At 31.9% G+C, this 21,978-nt stretch overlaps 1 long non-coding RNA gene and 1 pseudogene across 9 annotated transcripts; both read right to left on the bottom strand.

The window, feature by feature from the left end:
* Positions 1 to 6,158: 6,158 nt before the first annotated feature.
* Positions 6,159 to 9,022, bottom strand: LOC112778579 (probable glutathione S-transferase DHAR2, chloroplastic; annotated as a pseudogene).
* A 751-nt stretch (positions 9,023 to 9,773) lies between these two features.
* On the bottom strand, positions 9,774 to 16,901 carry LOC112779242 (uncharacterized). 9 transcript variants are annotated; one of them, XR_011877716.1, is made up of 9 exons: positions 15,827 to 16,896; positions 14,241 to 15,642; positions 13,290 to 13,433; positions 11,495 to 12,304; positions 11,361 to 11,410; positions 11,175 to 11,223; positions 10,642 to 10,774; positions 10,261 to 10,432; positions 9,774 to 9,992 (listed from the first exon to the last, which is right to left on the bottom strand). It is a non-coding gene; the product is annotated as an uncharacterized lncRNA (long non-coding RNA). The 9 variants fall into 9 exon arrangements; XR_011877713.1 differs by having other exon boundaries at positions 11,361 to 12,304; positions 14,241 to 14,336; positions 14,580 to 15,642; positions 15,827 to 16,889; XR_011877714.1 differs by having other exon boundaries at positions 11,361 to 12,304; positions 14,241 to 14,336; positions 14,716 to 15,642; positions 15,827 to 16,887.
* Between the last annotated feature and the right edge of the window lie 5,077 nt (positions 16,902 to 21,978).

Raw genomic sequence — 21,978 nt, 5'->3', positions numbered from 1 at the left:
AGCATAATCTCTTAACGACTTTCCATTATTCTGGAGCAACTTCTCAATCTCAATCAGACAGAAAGTCTGTAATTCACTTTCAGTCATTTGTAACCCTACAATTACAAGTTGCTTAGAAACCCAAAATAAAGATTTAGCATCTATATTTAAAACAAATGTGTGTCTATATACACGTGTGTGCACGCACAGACACGCATACATATTAATCTATAAATACACACGAACAATTCTTATTAGACAAGTTTCACAATGTAATAAAAAAAATCATACCTGGAAATCCAAGTTCTCGTCGTCTATAATAAAGGATACCATCAGATAATAACTTCCAAGTCTCCTTCTAAACAAACAATGGCCACATAATAGAACCAGACAACAACAATATCACAAAAAATTTCCTTAACTGCTCTCCCGATGACAACTCGGCAACTTCTTTAATAGCATAAACAAATTCATTATCATCAACCAAAAAACCCATAGCTGAACATGCATCTTGAAATGTATCATATACAATTGAATTAACTGTTCTTATACTTCGAAAACTGGTGCAACCTCTTTGAACATTCAACAATAATCGCATGTAAAACAATTCACCTATAGACGGATGAGCAAAACTTAATCTACCAATTGAAAACCCTTTTCGTCTTGGCATCCATTCCCTAGATTCTGGGTCATATACAAATTTACTTGGGTACTCAACATATGTCAAACATTGCCATTCAGCATATTATCTATTAGCTAACATCCAAGCAGTAAACATCATCATCAAATCTCTATTCCGAATAAATACTGAACTAACAATGTCACTGTCATCAAACACAACATACTGTTGACTTGGCAAATGAAAAGTCAACCACTGCACAGCAGACCATCTATGATGTATATCATACGCAAATATTCTCCACATGGACTCTGAAGGAGAAAGATAACGACAATCATAATACTGCTTAATCTAATCCAGAACCTGCAAATTTTGACAACCAATTGTTGATTGGTCCATTGTAGCAGTCAAAAGATCAGGGCCCTTGTTGACATACTTAAAAAGATATTTGATAACATTTGACTTGTTACAAAACTCTAAGTTTATGTGAGCCTGATATTTCATTAACAATAACGGATTATAAGGCACTACAAATCTGTTATCAATATTTGTACCGCACAACTTGACGGTAATACCCATGTCACGACGTTTATATACTGGATACCCATCATCATCAAATGTAGTCTCATTCACAAACTGCTTAGGGTAAAACTTTGAACATTTACCATCTTTCATATAGGGAGAAGTCGACCGTATCGGACCATGAAACATATATTTTGTGACCATCCTATACAAATTAGGAAATTTTGCAGGATTAGGTAATTCTACACAAATTAATTCATCAACAAGTTTAACATTCTGCAACATGTTTCTTCTATCAAGCCAAAGCAAAAAATGTGCATGGGATAAACCTCTTTTTTGAAACTCGATTGTATACATACCTTCATAAAATAACAACTAATAAATCAATAAATATAAAAATAAATTGTACAATAAAAACAAATTATTATAAGTTAGTCCTAAAAGAATATAAAATCAAAGAAATACAAAAAATATACCAGCATTGAGAGGACCGAAAAAAGTGCCACCTTTAAGGTCAGTTAGAAGACACTTCAGCTTGGCATGAAAAACTCAACAAGAAATATCCGATCTATCAGCAATTGGAATCCCTTCACGACAGGTATATCTTTGAAATTCAGGCCAATTTGGATTACAAGTAATAATGAGGAACAAATCAGGATAACCATAATGCTTGCAAATTGCCATAGCATCCTGGAAATTATTAAACATATAACGTTTACCACCTGTAAAAGAAAATGGTAGTATAACCCTTGTCCTAATTGAGGATGCTTCGACATCACCACGTTGCATAGCTTCCTCTATACCATGCAAAAACTCCCCTCTAATTGTACTTTATTTCTTCCTAATTTCAAAGAGTCTCTGTGATTCTATCGATGCAAAACAATCAACAACAAATTGTTGGAACAACCTCCTAGCTTTGTGAATGATGCTTCCCTCATATTCTCTCACTTGTAATCGAAAACTCACAAACTCACGCAAAGACATCCTCGTCCTTCTTCCACGCACGTAAGTATTTTGAACCCCTCGATACGGGATATTCAATTGATACCCATCCTCACCAAAAGGAAAAAGTAAAGGATACTATAATGACAAGTATAAAGCATGAGTTTCATAAATCTGTTGCAATTGACCACTGGTGGACTGAACAATAACATCACGACCATGGTCGGATGATTCGAAATCTCCAACTATCAAAGCAGCAATCTCATCACACGAAAGCTAATTGTAAATTCTTGGATCATGTACTCGCTGAGAAAACAATCTCAAACAAAATTCCTGCGAAGGATGATACTCATAAAATTGTCGAGCTCTCCGAAACAATTGGGCTATAACATTGTGTTCATCAATCATTTGCATTAGACCAACTATCAATTCCTTATCTATTTCAGTTGTTTGCCTACAGAAAGACATAATACAATAATTCATTTAAAATCTCTCTAGCCCATGGTATAAAACAAAAAACTAAAAATGATACACATATAATGGAAAATAATCATACTAATAATCAACCATAGAAGTTGAAAAGAACGTACCTGAAAATTCCATGGCGATTGACTACTTCGTGCTGCGTGTCATAGATATATAACTGTGCAAATTTTGGATTTTCACCAATAGTTGGTAGCAAACTCCCAATTCGATGATAAACTTGCCCATTTATGATAAATTGAGGTGGTCCACTACCATCGTTAATTAAGTCATGCACCTTACATCCAAAAGAAGTGAATGCAAACATACTATTGTACAATCTAATATTTTTTTGAAAATGCAAAGACTTATTATCACGACCATCTATAAGGTTACACAATAATTCTGGAGGCCTTTACAAATAGGGTAATTGAACTTTTCCTTTCGAGCAACAAAGTGTAAATACTGGTTGATTTATTGTTGAATATTTTTCAACACGCTCTAAGAACCAAAAGTTTGCCCCCACAAAATGAACAAGTGTAATCAGCATCACCAATATCAAGACACCATGTATAGATTTCAAACAAAAGGAAAAGATCACTGCAATCACCTTACACCACAAACACACTGAAGAAAATTAGTATGAATAAACTAAATAAATCAACACATACAAATTAAATCAAACGATAAAAAGAAATATTATCATAGAACGAAACAAAAAAAAACAAATACCTTGAAGCTCACTTTGCAAAAAACAAGATGATCAATCAGAGAACCAAATGGATTTTTGGAATTTATGGAAGGATCATATATATCTGATTCATCTATTTTTTGAAAAAAAAGATTATGGAGTAAGCATAATTAATCTTTGATATTTTAAATACATGTTACACACATATCATTTACAATACGAAATAAAAAAGGATTCCCCAAAAAATAAAAATAAAATTAAACATAGAATATGAAATAAAAAAATTTAAAGGAAACTAATTTCAAGATATATTAAATTAAACATTACTACAATCACCACGACTACCACTATTACTGTTATTATTATTATTATTATTATTATTATTATTATTATTATTATTATTATTATTATTATTATGAAACTAAGTTTTATAAAAACACATGAATACACGAAATATAAGATTATGTTATAAATAATTAAAATAGAACTTAAACATATGATAATACCTGAAGCTAATAAATTTTGTGTTAGACCGCTAGCATCTCGATCAACACCTACATCATCCAATATTTAAAATAAATCAAAAGAAAATTCAAATAAAGAATGAAAAAAGATAATAGTAAAAAAAATATAAAAAACAAGAAAAGTAAAAAAGAAAGCCAATATATAAAAAAATCCATAGTAACAATAACAAATATGATAGGTGAAAAAGAATGAAGATCTACAATATTTAACCATTATGAAAAAAGAAAAGTAACCTATAGTATTTGTGGATGTAGTGCTAGGTAATGAGCCAACAACATTTCCTACAAAATATCACAAACAACAATGAGCATGACACAATACATACCATATGTAACATTTAGTTGAGAAATACGTGAAAATTTTACCCAAACCATGTGAATGTTGAGATCTTTGACTTTGTTTTCTTTTTAAACATTCTTTTCTATATAACCTTGCAGAAGCACATAAGTGAGACATTTAAACTTGATTTCTCCCACAAAAACAATAGAAGATAAATACACCACTATAGAACAATGAATCTTCAAGATGACACTTGAGTAATTTTATTTTTGAAAGGATACCAAGAAATCACTTCAACAAACAAAACTATACACATATATATAAACACACACAAAAATATAGATATCTATAAATTAAAGCTACAATAGGAATGAGAGAAAAAATGTAAAACCTAAATATTTAATATTGATATGAGGCTAATCTAACAAAAATATGTAGAAAAGGTGACTTACCAACCATAGTATCTAAGCTATACCTAATAACACAATATACTTAATACATAGCTAGCTAAAAGAATAACACATAACTCATAATTCCTTGTTTGACACTGGCAGTAATCTTACATGGTTATCTTTTAATATTGACAAAATTATTATTATTATTATTATTATTATCTTCTAGCTGCGACAGTGTAAAAAGGAAAATATCTTGATAGAATACTCGAATAACTACAAAACAACAGTTAAAGAAATTAAAAGTACACAATATATTAATAAATAGAAAAGCTGCTGAATTTCATCAGGTCTTGTACTTTCACAAGAAAGTACATACATATATATAAATAAACATCATAGGTGCAAATTTCAAAATAACCTAGAATCCATAACCTGACCATATAACATCATTTATACAGGACATTGTGTACAATCCCTAGCAAAGCACAAACAAACAAAAGGAAAGTATGAAACCATGCTAGTCTTTGGACACAGCTTAAAAAATGGATGGGATAGAGGCAACATCTTCATATTTGATTAAAACATTGGATTCAGTGTATATAAGTTAACTACTACTTAGATTAGTAAACTATTTCATAGTAACACCAGTAGCTCCATTAAAACATCTCAAAGATCACAGTCCTTGAGAACCTTGGAAGTTGGGCCAAGCTCCTTATCAGCAACATCATCAAAAGCTTTTTTCAGATTTTTCTTAACCTTTCCACCCCTAGGAGGATTGTAAACAATCTCTTTCTTGATCACATGAACAGGGGACCCATCAAGAATAGCAGAAAGCACACCCTACAATGCAAACGAATGGAATAATTGAATAAATGTAAATAGTAGAGAACATGCAACCATATAGATTGACAAATCATCTTAATTTTCCAACCCAATTAAATTGATTATCCTCCATAATTCATGGAACACAATAGATAATTTAACCAAACCAACACATTCATAATTAAAATAACTTCCAATGAACAACTTACCGTAGTTTCCACCGGAGGAGAATTCAAGAGGACCTCAATTTTGAGGCTGCACTCCCTATCAGCAAGTACACTATCATCAACAGTTTTCCCTTTCTCTTTCACAATATCAACTTCACTACTTACACTACTAGAAAAATCACTTTTAGCGGCCATTTATTTTATTTTTAGCGGCAATAAAAATAGCCGCTATTACATTTACCGGCAATTAGACATTAGCCGTCTTATGCTCTGTCGCTAAAAGGGTTTAGCGGCAATTATAACATTTGTCGGTAAAGACCATTTTAATTACCGCAAAAAGTATATAACTTTTAGCGGCTATTTTCTTGGCAATTTATATGGCTACCAAAAGTAATTCTAAAATTAGAATGTTATTCACTTTTAGTGGCCATTACTATTGTCGCCAAAAATCATTTTACCGGCAATTTATATGGCTACTAAAAATAATCCTAGAATTATAATGTTATTCACTTTTAGTTGCCATTACTATTGCCGCTAAAATTTTAAGACCCTTTTAATTATACTCACTCTTTTAGAAATAACAACCTATCTTTTTTTGAAAATTTCAAATTATTTTTACCAAAAATTATTATTATTATACATAATATAAATATACTAAAATTAATTACTACAAAATGAAATATTTCATTAAATTCAAAATATTTATACACAAATTTCTCTTAAAAGATACTAAAGCATATACAAATTTATTAATTTTATGCAATCTCCAAATGATACAGCTTTGGTCCAAGAGATAAGTTAGCTGCAGATATGTCTTTTCCATTGACAAAAGGACCCTATATGAAAGTTGCAAGAATCATTCGTTAAATGAAAATATAGGAAGTTTCCTGCACAAGTTTTAATTTACAGACTTTAAATTATACCAAAGAGTAATTGCTAGTTAAGCATGGTGAATTAGTAGCACACAAGATGTCACATTAATGGCAAAGGGTGCTATATAAATATTATGAATCGAGTTCTCCACAATCACTCTCAGATAACCTAAATGACTTCTCTGGGAGTACAAGCCTACAAAGGGCCCTTAGATTAGTCAAACAACTTGTTTCTCTATGTTTGTCTAAGTAATGTGCTGGAAATGAAATTAGTGTTTACTTTGGAGGATGGGAAAGAATTGAGAGATTCTAGCTTGTGTCTCTACCTCCCAGGATTGATTCAAGCAACAGATTCCAAGTTTAGGAATAAGTTCTAGACTACTTGCTTTCAATTCAACAATCAACTCAATTCAAATCCCAGACGTCTTATGCAAAGGGAGTAAAAATATCAGTGGTACATTTTACAGCGAATATCTACAAGAATAAAGATAAAAATAGATTTTGGCATATCTTGAATGGTATGTGAGCTTTCATAATGACTCCATGATATATACACAAAAACGGCAAAAAGATCAAACATTGGTTCATCAAGGAGAACCATAGAAGATGGTAAATATGTTTATGACTTTATCAACAAATTACTGACCAATAAAGAATGCAAACAATAAAAGAAAGAGAAAAGCAAAAATAAGTCGTACATTTTCATTAAGGTAATCGTTGAAAGAGCTTAGTTCACTTAGCAATGCTTGCTCTATTCCATCATTGGGATCTTTGCTATTGAGAAATCCAATAAATGTAGAAAAGATCTTCAACCCACTACATAAAAAAATTCATGCATGTATTAGTCAATTGGAGGACATCTAATATATTCATCTTAACATTTAAGAATAAAAAGCTGACAGAGGAGAAAGCGAATGTTGCTAGGCTTGTCTAATTTGAAGCAACTATGCTTCATTTTTCTCTCTAAATATTCCAAACCAAGTACATCAAGCACAATAAAAACATAATAATAGCATAAAAATATCTAGTAATGATAAGGAAATCTAGAAGATAGATGCATACACTATAGCTTTTTCGGGTGGAGTTACCAATGGTGGGATAGGATACTTCTCTTCCAGAATTTGTGTGATGATATCCGAATCAGAAACCCACTTCTAATAAAGCTTTCTGATAGGAACTTTACCCTCAGTATTAATTTTAAGGAACCTAAACCAATAACACAAACAATAAGAAAAGGAACAAGAACAAGAACAACAACAACAAACTAATAACTCTTGTACAAAGGAAGAACTTAAAAAAAGAAATGAACCAGAAGATCACCATTCTGGCTTGTTGGTCAAATCTACCAACTTAGGGTCATAAAGAAGATGTTTCTCCTCAAGAATCAGCAACACCCTTTGGCAGAAGGGACCTGAAAGACAATTCAAACAACTGTCACTAATTGATTATAGGAACCTCAAGTTCAAAGGTCAAAACCAAACATAAATATTTTCCTCCCTCAATTGAAGTCAAATGAATAATTACTAATTCCAGACACAGAAACTGAAATGAAACACATGATAACATCATTGCCATTTTCTTCAAAGGCATCAAATTTCCACTCTAGTAAACACAGTTTTAGAACTGAACTCCTTTATTATTTCAGAATTAGGACTCAGATAATTTTATCAAAATTATACAATTCAGAACTAGGAAAAATTCTGTAGGTCTATCTGATCTATAAAGTCCAAATAAAAGAAAATCAATTGAGACCCCTAATAATAATCATTAATACTTTATAGTAAGTCAAACAGATTTCAGTATATGCGTGACAAAAAGTCAAGCTGAACTCTAATAAAGAGACCCAAGATTGAAATAATATACTGTGCTTTTCCATGAAAGCCAATAACTAGAACAAACACAGGGGAAATGTACATTGTTGGATCTTCCTTCTCTTCAAAGTTCAATTCAAAGCTTAATTACTTTTTAAGCCAACAACATTTATAACTGATAAGGCAACGAAGAAAAAGTGATTGAATGTGAATCAGCATCATATAGCAGATCAAGAAAGCAAGAAAGCAAGAAAGCAAGAAAGCAAGAAAGCATTTCAAACAAGTTAAGGGTTTGCTAACCTTGCCGCCAATCTTCTTCTCAAGCTCCCTAACAAGCTTAACATGAATCTTCCTGAAGCATATAATTGAGATCCTTACACTGCGGAATTGATATATAAATCCTTGAAGTCACTCTTAAGATCCTGGTTGGTGTTTCAAGATCAAATAATGCCTGCAACAACAAAGGTTGAATGCACCTGGAGGCTGTAATTAGTACTAATTAGCAATATTTCAATGGCAGTCTCAAAATCAAGATAATGTTGGCTATTATCTTTAACTCTGTAGAAAACATTTCAAACTCTTAAACCAAAATCCAAATATAAACGGAGCAAGCAAGCAAGAACGGTAGATCAAGCAAGTAAGAATGGAGAAGACAGAGAAAATAAAAAATTAGGATCTGAATCACTTAAACACTTCAATTTTAGCTTGATCTGTCAGATTTATTAGGATCAAGCAAGCAAACATAGCAAAAGTAATAACACGGAGAGGAAATCACATGCTTCTGAATATTCAAACCAAAATCGAAAAATAAACGGAGAAGACCTACCGGTGGTGACGATATTGTGCGTCTACGTGCAAGAACGGTGGTGGTGTAAGTGGCGGAGGTATGGTGTTGCGACAAAAGCAGCAACGGTGGCTGAAAGACCTTGGCAACATAGATCAGAGACGAACAAACGATGACAGAGATGTGGATCTAAGGCGGATCAGATGGAAACGAAGTCCAAGGAATAGGATGATGGACGGCGGCTATCGGCAATGGTTACGGTGGTGGTAGTGGTGATGGTGGCCGGCGATGGCAATGGTTACGCGAGTTCACTACAAAAAATTTGGGTAAAAATGGCGGTTTTTTTGGGTAATTACGGCGGTTTGAACCGCCATTATTACCAAGTACGGCGGTTTTGAAAAATGCCATAATTCAGAGCGCCATTTTGGTTATTACGGCGGTTTTTTAAAAACCGCCACAATTTCCTGAGGTTAAAATGGCGGTTTTCTGCTGGGTTAAAACGGCGGTTTTTTACTGGGTTAAAATGGCGGTTCAAACCGCCGTTATTTCCAGGTTAAAACGGCGGTTTAAGGGTTGGTTAAAATGGCAGTTTAAATCGCCATTATTACCCTCACAGAATGGCATTTTAGTCGGTTAAAATGGCATTTTTGAACCGCTATTTTTACCCTAATAGTGGCATTTCAGTTGGTTAAAACGGCATTTTTGAACCGCCGTTTTTACCCTTACAGAGTGGCTTTTGATTGGTTAAAATGTCATTTTTGAACCGCCGTTTTAACCCTAACAGTGACACTTTTTTATCGTTTAAAAATGCAATTTTTACCCTCGTTTTTATCGTGTTAAACAAATAATATTTATTATTAGAAATCATAATCCATAAACAAAATATTATATAACTCAGAAACAAAGTATTAAACATAATATATGATTTTTTAGTATTAGAAATCAAAAGTAATAACTTCTATACAAAGTATCAAACATAACATAATTTTTCAACTATAAATGTCATAACATGTAAATCTTAATACATAAAATCTCCATATTTCATGCTGCTCTATTGCTTGCTCCAGAAGACCTACTTTCTAACTATTTTGGCGATGAAATCTCACTCTCTTGATTCAATTCCTACAACAAAAATATAATTTGAAAACATAATAAACAAAATATTAAAGAGAAATAGTAAAGCCAATGGAAAAAGAAACACATAAACCAAGATAATAATATTATTATTTGTCAGGATTGTGCAGTAAAAAAGCATTACACAGCAGTTGATCTTTCCCTTCCACTTATGCATGCAATTTCAATTTTCATTCGTTTCTTAGCATTTTTAAAGTCAATATTCCATGTTTATAAAATGTAGCTAAACAGAGAAAAAGAAATAACCAAATATTACCAGATACAAGCCTTCTGGCTCCGGGAACAAGAAGACTCCAGTCTATAGCATAGCCTTCATATTTGTGTTTATGTTTATAAAGCGGGGCCTGATTAAAAACCACAGCAGCTCCTTGGACACCCTCTGTTTCTGACTCTGCTAGAGTATTCAGATGAGAGCTTAAGTCCCTAACCTACAAATCAACAAGTATATTATTGTCACAACAAAATGGTCAATGACTTCAGAAAATAACAACAAAATGGAAAGTTTATGAGGACTGGACGTGTCCTTGGAATTGCTATGATAAATGTTTTGTAGTGAAGGGAATATATCAGAAATGTTTCTCATTTTATGAACTGCTATATTCTTTAAAACTTATGGGGATTACTATTGAAGTAATACCTTATCATGTCACATCTCAATACTTCAACACAGATCATGTAAGGCACCTTCTCCCTAGAATTCAAGAGAACAGCTTCATCTTCAGGAATATAAAGCACACGGTACATGCCCTTTCCCAAAGAAAAACAAACTCCTAGGAATAAGGAAAGCAAGATTCATAGATAAATAAGAACCAAGTGAACCCATAAATAAAAGAATGCATACACAAATTACACACAAAAAATGTGAGTTTAAAAGCAAAGAACTAACAACAGACAACAATTCCTTGAGTGCACAAATGAAAAGTTGATTAACAATACCACTAAAAAAATGGCCCCCCAATAAACATCAGAATGGAAGTTTCTAAACACGCAAAGCAAGGCAACTAAAGAAGTATGGAAATTGTTGCCATTGCCACAAGGAGAATTTCTCAGACTAGATTTTGGGAATAAAATGCCATTTGATTCTGTTCGGACAAAACACATGACAAATAGTAAATCCTTTCAGCATCAAAGAACAATATTAACATCATATCATTCACAGTTAAGAAGTACCTCCAGTATTCTGTGCCTCTGTCAAATGTAAATTGATCTCTGCTAGAGACTTAAAAGTTAAAACATAGAAACAGCAACAAATAGATGTCAGAAGCCAATGATGGAACATGTTCAAATAAGTAAATATATACATACATATTATCATTAAAAATATAATAAATAAGTACAATCAAATTAGCAATGAACCTCTTAGGAAGATAATGATCTAGAATCACAATAACCAATAAACCTAGAATCTGCATTAAAAATAAATAAATAAATAAATAACCAAAGTTGAAGAAATGTATATATAGAAGTTAAAGAAAGAGATTAATTATTACCTAATAAGAGAGAAAGAAGAAGAGATTGACATGTGTTGAGGAACTGAAAACATTTTAAGTCTTCTTGTGATGTAATCAATGAAAGAGAGGCATGTTGGTGGATTCATCTTCCACTCAAAAGTTGAAAGTACCAAATTTAAAAATTATTTAGAAGATTCATTCATCTAATTTATAGTATAAACATACTTCAATATCTATTGTACTTAATACAACTTTTTCTGAAACCTGCTAAATTGATATAATTAAACTAACATTATAAACAAAAGATTACATTATAAAATGGAGTGTAAACTCTCATTTGTTATATAATCCACGTTTTATCTTATCTCTTATGATCATTTTATCACGAGTAGCATTAAGAAAAAGTAAAATTAATTAAAATGCATTATATAGATTTCTATATATAACTTCTCCTAATACAATAACTCATTTTTCCTTGGGAATAATAATAAGAACGATGAGTGGCACAAATTAAATCCATATATACGACCATAGCAAGAAGCTAAGAAAGTTTTCATTGGACTAATATAGGGTGGCTAAGAAGATTACATGGTAGAAGTAAATTGGCGAAATTAAAAGAACTCATATTCATATAACCCTAATGCTAATACTTAAACACAAAGTAGACAAGTAATAAGTAGATAATTAATTAAAGATATATATTTTGTAATATAATAGTAGGAAAGTGATAGAAGAAACTCTAAACTCAAACACACAACGCCATAGATAGATCTAAATCCCCTCCATCGATCCTATATATAGTAGATGCTTAAAAGTCCTTTCCTTCAACACTTGTCTACCTTGCTAAATCTGCAAAAGAGACAAACACAAAAAAATAAAAAATAAAAAATGAAAAGTGTGAGTAATAAGTAATCAAGGTAAGTGATGAGAAATGGGAATGAAGGAAAATGAGGCGTGATTTGTTACTAATAAGGTGCGTGAGGGAGGGTATGTAGAAGCAGATAATAAGAAGTGCCATGGTGGAGAGAGTGGAGGGTAAGACCCCATTAGTTAGTTAGAAGAGGTTGACCAGTGATGGCGTTAATGAGGACTGCATCCTCCCCAAATGCCAACAACTCTTCAATGCTCTATCTCTCATAATTTTCTTTTTCTTTTTTCTTTCTCTCTCTCTTTCTCTATGAGCATCACACTAGTACAAGGTTGTATTCTTCAAACACATTAACAAAATGAGAACTAAGCAAAAGGATAATGACTGGTCAAAGTTTGATAAGTGTTTAGGTTAATTGTGTGATATGTCCAGTACTCAGAATCAGAACAAAATGTGTTGGTGTCTTGTACTTAAGATATATCTAACATGAAAACAGAGAAAGCATTATCATGTGTAAGAAATACAAAATGTGTTTGGGTCCACAGCATTCAGATCAGAGATACAACAAAGGAAATACCAAATTAAATCTGTATTCATTCATATATAAATATTACACAAATTCACTATGGACTAATACCACTGGCAGAAGAGGTAGTTCCATGTGACATATTACTATATTATATTATAATATTAAATAGAAGCTTAGAAATGAGACCAGGGAGAAAGAAATTAAAAGGGCTGGTTCCGTGAGATATAATAATCTCTTCATGCCCAAGTTTGATCTTCAAATTATTAGCTTCTTTGGATAGAGAGCAATCTTCACCTAAGAAGGTGCACCGTGAAAGTGACCCCCCAAGACTAAATTCTCTCGATTACATATAATTTGGTTATTTCTGTATTTTTCAAGTCCTATATTACAGAACAGTGGGGACAGATAAGGGAAATATACAGATCAATGAATATTACCTACTGTTGCTTCCTGAGCGATTTTTGTTTTCTTTTTCAACAGCTCACCTTTAGCATTATAGTCAGAGAGGCTGAAGTAAGCTTATCATTTAATCTTTTCAAGTCTTTCTCCAATTCTTCTTTATCAGATAGAAGAGCCTGTACCTAAAACACATAACAAGAAAAAAGGTAAAAGTAGAACAAACCAAAGGTACCCGTTATTTCATTTTACATCAGGTAATAAAGCAAACATTAAGTTTCACTTAGTTATGGGCACAAATCATTATTACCAAAACAATTCAGCTCAAGCTATAATTTCCAAACCGGCATTCTTTTCTTTTTCTTTTGGTGGTGAACAAAGTCTAGTAAGATTCAGCATCAGTCAGCACACCAAGGACAAGACATGCCCCTAGGCTCAAAAGAGCACTTACGCGTAATAAGAAAGTCTCTTTTTCCCAATTAAACATTTATATATCAATGAGATTAAAAAAGAAAAAAGGAGTAATAAAACAAGACAAGTATGTCACGAAGAATTTTGCTATAGACATTAGTCCAGAGTTACAAGTTTTGAAGGGCTTATCTTTTTTTTCATGGACTTATAAATTCATCACAGATTTTCCTAGGAACTTATTTGGTACCCGTTTTTTTAACTTTAGGATTTCTAAGTCTATTGTAAAACTCTTCAAACACCTACTTGTTTACTTTAAAGAAAGTAAAAAGGTATATACTATTCGATATAAGATTCCTAGTGTAGAATTCTCAAGAATGTCCTACATTCTACAACTGCACACTGCCTACAGATAAAGCTAATCAAGGGTATATACTATTTCCATGAACAAAAATTAAAACAGAAAAGAACATTTATATTAACTGGACATTACCAACACATTATTATTAATAGTTCATATCTAAACTTTCAATCTTTATAAGGAACGGCCAAAAGACTTTAAAAGTAAAGAAATCTAATGAGACCTTTTTATCTGAGATTTAAGTTCAAAAGCATGTCATTTGAGGAGTTCCAAGTATAGCCTATATGCTACACATTGGAGATTTCTACAAGGAAGAACCCTGCCAAAAAGAATAAAGATATCAACATCACATATGAAAACACTAATAAACTCTGAGTGAATGAGAACAACAGTAGAAATCAGATACAGGGTAAGCAATTTTCTTAATAAAATTAAATTTGATAGCTGAATTAAATTCAAAGCATCTGGAATTTTGAACACAAAAATCAATATTAAAGTGCCAATAAGAAACACGTTTGTGCCAATCCCTGCAACAAAAGGAAGAAAAAAGATTAAACCGCACCATGTAGAATCCACACACTTCCTTATCGTCCCATGTCACTTCTTTGTACCCTTTCCTCTCTTCCTCCGTCAAGTTCCGAGCTTCAAATACTACTTTGATCAAATGCATTTCATTCTAAAAGCACTAAAGTTCTCACCTACCACAGAATGCAGCCCAATGAAGAGCAGTCCATCCATTTACAATGCAGAAGTTCACATTTACACCAGAAATTATTGTGGGTTGTAAGGCCCAATCATAGCCAAGAGCAGCCGCAAGATGAAGTACTCCTTGGCCACCCTCATCCAATACATGGGATTTAAACAAGTACTTTTCATTCAATCCTTTTTACAAGATAATTAACAAAATAAACAACAAGAAGATTCTTTAAACAATTAGGTATTCAATTTACTAGGCAGAGTATATCTTTCTTTAAACAACTTAGCATATAAACAAGTCAACTGCAAACTAAAATGCAGTAAATGTAGTTTGATTTTCCCACCATAAAATGTGAGCATTCAAGTCATGACATTGATGAAAAAAGAAAACAAAGAAGGCATGTCCTTGTTGGATTTAAATTGGGAGCTAAGCTAGTTTTGAATTTAAAAAATGCACAATGATGAACATGCAGTAGTTATAATAATAAGCACCAAAAAATCATCTATCTATATCAGAAAACAAGTTCCACTCTTTTCCATCTCTCTCAGGAAATTCATCAACCACATGGCAAGCATAACAATACTACTAGAAAACAAGTAATTGAGAATGAACAGAAACACACTACAAGCAATGTTGAGTGGATCGAAGAAAAAGAGAATGCGGAAGTGAGAACGTACCGGCGCTACTGGCGGAGGAGACACATTAATGGAAGAGGTGCTTGGCTCAATCTCATAAGCTATGGCGTAGTGACCAGATTTGGAAACGCGTCGATAGAGGAGGCGCCTTCACTCGAGTGCAGAAGGTTGATGGAAGCGAGAGAAATGAGATGAATGCTGGTGACCATGGCGGCGACAAGCTTTAGGGTTTTAGATCAACTCACTCTCATTCCCCTTTCCCTCTCCCTCCGATGTGCGATCTCAGATTATACCTAAAAGGAAAAAGAAAATCAACCAAGAGAATTATACTTAGAGAGCTATAGAGACGAAAGCTTCACAAAACTCAGATTCAACCAAGCAGGACCATCATTGAAGGGGAAAAGAAAATAAAGGCTCTGTAAAAGCTTAACCAAATTAGAATTAAGAAAATTCAGGATCAACTAAGATGCACAACACCAGATAGCAGAAGCTCCATCGAAGACAGCAATGATGGCGTTGCTTGTGGTGACGAGGAGATGAGGGCGGCGCAACAAACCCTCAAATCGAAGCTAGAAAACCTAATCAAAGAAGAGCGCTCCTTCGAAGGCAGCAACAACCGTATTGTATACGGCGGCAAGAGATGAACGCCGGTAATGAGGGAGATCAAAAAATTAGGGTTCGTCACATTCAGATCCCTCTCGCTAACTCTCTCACATTCAATAAGACTGAATAGTGATTATTCTCATATGCAAATACACCACCTCAGCTTTAAATGTGTTTCCTTTTTTTTAATGATAATGGCGTTTTAACCTGCCACAATCAGTGAAAATCGCCGCGAAGAACATGATCATTATGGTAGACGATAAAACCGCCGAAATTAGCAACAATTGTGGCAGTTATATAAACTTGCCATAATATTAGTGCCATTTTAATCAGATTTTTTTGTAGTGGTTAACCCAGGCCAGTAGCGAAATCAATCTTTCATTGATGAAGAAAAGAGGGAGCGAGAAAGTGAAGAGAAACAAAGGATGGAGAGGGAAAGTGAAATTTTCTTTTCTATCTCTTTCTGTATTTTCAATTTGATTTATAGTAGATAAAAAAAAAGAGTGAGAATAAGAGTTTAGTGGCCATAATGGCAATAGCCACTATAAAAATTTAAAAAAAATTAAAATTAAAAGTAAAAAAGGTTAATAATTTTCTGACAATAATAATAATGGCCACTATAACATATAATAATAATGGCAAATATATAATTGTCGCAAAAACATAACTTAAATTAAGAAATTAGTAGCCATTGTGTTATTGCCACTAAAAATTTGTCGCTAAAACATAATTTTTTTGTAGTGTTATATCATCCAATCCAGGAACTTCAGCGCCCTTTTCACCAAGAAAATCAATCGAAGGCTTGCAGTTTGTCTTGATATTGGACCAATTCCCATCAGAAGTGATACCCTCATCCAGCACCTCACACGGATCCTTCTTGCCAACAATATATTCATGGTCACTTGAAGGGATCTTTCCCAAATAACCATCCTAAACACGATTTATTAAAAAACCTAAAAGAAAATCAATCGAAAAAAAACAATAAAGAAGGACAAAATAAAGTAAAACACCATTATGAGACAGGTACATATCAAATACACGAGTTTAAAGATGCAACCTTCAACGGAGTGCGCTCATCATCCACATCATAGTTAGGCAACTCAAACATGGAAATAATAGCAGCATCATCACAAACTCTATCACACGGAAAGTTCCAAAATATTTGTCTGTACCAACACTCTTGGTATCTATTTTAAGAAGCAATTTTTTCCCCAACAATTGTTGGAACATCACAGGATAACTATTTCCACAAACAACCTGAGAAATAATTTAAACACATGGTTCTTAGAAAAATCAAGGACCAAATACACACTCAAACACATTGAACAAACAATTATATATGGCACAAACAGATCTAATCCACTATTAAACTCAACGATAGAAAAAAAAGAGAATAAACCATACACTTGCATCCTTTTGAACTTCTCCAAACAGATCAGCACATGATTTTTTCAGTAAGTAAGCAGCCTCACAATCAAATAAGACAAATACACCATGTCCATTATCATGCTCGACCGCTATTTTGATCCTATATCTGACCATAGAAGAATTACCCAATAAAAAATTTAACACAAAAAAACAAAAAAACAACAAAACAACTATAATTAGAAAAATAGAACAAGGAGAATTAAACAACAACAGAAAAAGAAAGAAAAAAAAGAATATCACACATAAAGAAATAAACACAAGGTACCTAGGAGTCACATTGGTAACATAGTGCTGACAAAAACCACAATAATATGCACCACCTTGAGGCTGAATTGACTTCCCACAAACACAAGCTGAATACCACAAAGGTCCCTCATCCACAGTAGGTCTCACAATACCAAAAACCACAAAAGACCCTTCCTATTATAACATAAAAAATAAACATTGAGATATAAATAGAAAACATAATTTTGTATAAGATTTTCACCAAAGAACAACTAAGTCAAAATTGATTAAAGACATGAAAAATACTCAATAAACCTCATTGTTATCATGGAGTTCCTCAATAGTGCATCTCCTAGTAAGCCGCAGAAAATTATCTTCCAATGAAACACCCTTGCCCTCATTAGCAAATGGTTGTGTTCCATTGATACCTTGGTCAACCATACTAATCATCATAGAATAATTAAAAATAAAAAAGGGAAAGATCAGAAAAAAAACAGAAACAGTATCAACTAAACTTAAAACACAAATAAAGAGAATAAACTGAAATTATATCAACCAAGTTAAAACTATAAATACGAACATCAATGAACTAAACATGTCATTTATTAAGATACTATCCAATAACCTGTTTTTGAAATCAACAACTTCAGCCAAATTTGGATTAAAGAATAGGCGAGTAGCATGCATAACATTTTGGAGACCAACTTGTCCTACAAAACACCCAGCTGAATAGATAAATAAGGAAAATTAGGAAACTAAATATAAAATAGAGAAATTTCAGAAGAAATTGGGAAGCCTAAACATTATAATATTCACTATCCCTAAAGAATTTAACTTTGGCAAGCTGGATCACAACAACTGAATGCTCCATATAACCAGAACCTAAGAAACGATGCACTTCATCCACGTACTCCCCAAACAAAGCACAGCGTATTGTCAACCTGAAGAAAAATATTTTTTTAAAACTTAGATCCATTAACAGTTCAATCTAAAACGCCACTAAAAACTAACAGGCCAATGCTTAACATAAATAATAGGTAACAAATATAAAACACAATCAACATCGAGATAAGGCACATAAAAAAAACTCTTTTGAAGATAACTCAAGAACGATCATCTTCATCACTTTGCCATCTTTCACATACTCTTTCTCTTCACCAACAGAAGTTAGCAAACCAATAACATCTATCCAAAAAAACAAACATCAATAAAATTACAGTTCAAAAGTGCACACTTACATAAAAAATAACCAATAAAAAAGGCAACAAACTGAAACAAAAAAAGAAAATGAAGGGGACAAAGAAGATATAAAATCACCTACCAACTAAGTAAACATAATCTTCAGTCATTTTCAAGAGCTCATCAAATGGACAAAAACTGAAACATGTCTTGGGGATAGCATCATCAGAGATAGGAATAACAGTTGTACGGTTAAGGAAAACCAACTTAAACTCATGTTCTGCTACCCTATGATTGCCTTGGTTTGGAACAACACTAAAATATGACATTCGGTATGTTTGACCCTCAATAATATTCTCTTTAAACCTATTTATGAGCTGCTTCTTAACAGTTGCTTGGATTTTGTTAGACTGCGCAAGAAAATAACAATAAATAAAAAAAATAGTTACAAAGAATACAATTCAAGAGGAAAGAAAGTCATAAATAAAATCAGCCCAAGACCAACAATGAATAGCCACTCACATCTTCGTCAATAAGAACAATTTTCATTGAATTTGCAACATCATGATTTTCAAATGAAGGAACAATCCAAGTTCTTAGTACCCTAACTTTAAGTCTCCATGCCTCCCTTGGAGGGTGGATCTTAGAGATAGAATCAAATGGAGGAGGCATTGGCTCAACCACCAAACACAATAGAGAAAACTAAAAAAAATAGAAACCAGAAACAAAGGATTTCAAAGAAAGAAGGAGGTGCATTGGACCACACAACCAAAGAGTCCCTTTTATAGGCAAGCTAAGAAATCATCAAAAAATTTGAATTTGAATACCTCAAAGAAAAGGTGGAAAAATATGTATCACATAGCATACATCATCTAATATCTATCACATACATATCTATACATTCATACATATGTAGCTACCACAATCAAGAACACCTATGCTATCCTCCTTGGTCACTAATTGAATAAGAAAGGACGGATTCCAACAAATCTCATAGCATTATAATTACTAGCAGCTCAACAGGCACTGCCGTGCCTGTTCAGCCGCTTTTCTATTGAGTTAAAAAAATATTTTTATATTTTTATTTTTAAAATTATAAATTTATTATTAATAATTAAAAAATAAATTATAAAAAAATAAAATATTTTAAGTTATTTAATATATGTAGAAAGTATAAAATAAATAAATTTAATTTAAAAAATAAAAAAATTGTTGTTATTATCTGTAACGAAATCAAGATAAAGATTTAGTAATATTATTTACAAATTAGTTATTTATATATTAAATTTATTTATTTTGTCAATCCTATTTAATTTGAAGTAAAGTTAAAAATTTATATTCAAAACACTCTTTTTTTTATACATAATTCTAATAGATAAAAAATTATTTTTTTAATCTTATATTAAACATCTTTAATTATTTTTAATTTTATTATTATTTTAAAATGATTAATTTTTATTTTGATTATATCATCTCATCATATTAATTTTATTATACATCTTATCATTTCTCTTATAATTATGTTGCCTTGTTTCATTCTCCTTCCTTGTTTTCTTCTTTTATTAACCCCAACCACAATCAATTACCATCGTATCATTATCGCAGCTCTCATTTTTGTTTATCACTTTGATTCATACATATCCATTGTGTTAACTTTTGAGTTGCTAAAGATTTATTAAAAGAATTATTTTCTTATTTGATTTATTAAAGTCATATTTTATCATTTTAAGAAAAAATTTAAGATATCAAGCATTCAAAAATTTTGTATAGAATAATTAAATTTAAATTAATAAAATTAATTTAGGTATCTATATCATCTATAACAATATATAATGCCAAAACATGGAGGTTTGGTGTCCAATTTTTCTTTCCATTTTTATCCTTTTTAGTAACCTACCTCCAGTTACAGCTACTACTTTATTTCCATCCACGTTCACCTCAATATAACTTCTCCACGTTAATTTCTCTCACATCACCCATCAGTTACAGAATTCTACTACTTAATTCCCCACTACTGCATCAGTTACTTCCTCTCACATCAATTACTGCGTCAATTGTATTATTCCCAATTTTTTCTCTTAATGTCTCTCACTTCACTGGTTACTCCATATCTCTCCATAATAGAAAAAATTTCCTTTATTTCTCCTCTGTCTTCTCCTGCATTCTTCTTACTTCGCCTAAATATAATGTAAAATCTACTGTAATTTATTTTTCGTCATTAAATAAAAGTGTATGGCTGTTTTTATATGTTTCTTTGATTAATTATAGTTGAGAACATACCAATGGAAGATTCACGTGGAAGTGGTCGACGAACTTGGCAAGATTATGCCAGACAACGAAGACAAAATATGAGTGAAGAACAGAGGCAGCAACACCTTGCCAGAAGGCGTGCCAGTTACCGAGAAAGTATTAGACGAGGAAAACAAATCGATACATCAAGTGGACCAACTAACATGGCAACACCATTACAAGATATCACAAATATACCTCCTCAACAATACTCTATATCAGGTACTCTAAATTATACTTCTCATTAATAAATTTATATTGTTAGTTTATTATTTAATATGAATTATTTTTTACGATATATCTATGTTACTGGACTCTTAGTACGTACCAATTATGTATAATTTATTTCTTGAGTGTACCGTTAAATTATCAAATTATATTATTTCTTAATACTGAATTTTTTACATATACAGATACTCACAATAACACTGGAGCTGGTTCAAGTAATATACCAAACGATTCAAATATGGGTAGGAATTCTATATTTATATTTATTTAATTAATAATATTTTTTTTTCTTAAATTTTGATTCAATAAATTTTTTATTATTGGCCTAAATAATGTTATTATATTATCTTAAATGTACTTTACATCATCATAATCTCAATTATTAAATAGTTTAATAATTTTTAAATATAATATCATACAAATATAAAATTTTTATAACTGTATTATTATAAGAAAAAAAAATATATATATATATATATATATTCACTGTTTAATAATATATATATTTGTTATTAATCTGTAACAAAAAAACTTAATAGATAATTCTGCTATATTTTTTTAATTTTTTTTCTACAATTTAGTTCGCCATTTAATTTGAATAATTACTACAATATCTCTATGTTACTGTACTCTTCCGAATGTACTCTTAAATTCTCAGCCTACATTATTTTCATGTT

This window comes from Arachis hypogaea, chromosome 19 (assembly GCF_003086295.3).
Source record: "Arachis hypogaea cultivar Tifrunner chromosome 19, arahy.Tifrunner.gnm2.J5K5, whole genome shotgun sequence".
NCBI lineage: Eukaryota > Viridiplantae > Streptophyta > Magnoliopsida > Fabales > Fabaceae > Arachis > Arachis hypogaea.
Note: the sequence above shows the minus strand (reverse complement) of the source record. Positions and strands in the feature narration are given on the sequence as shown.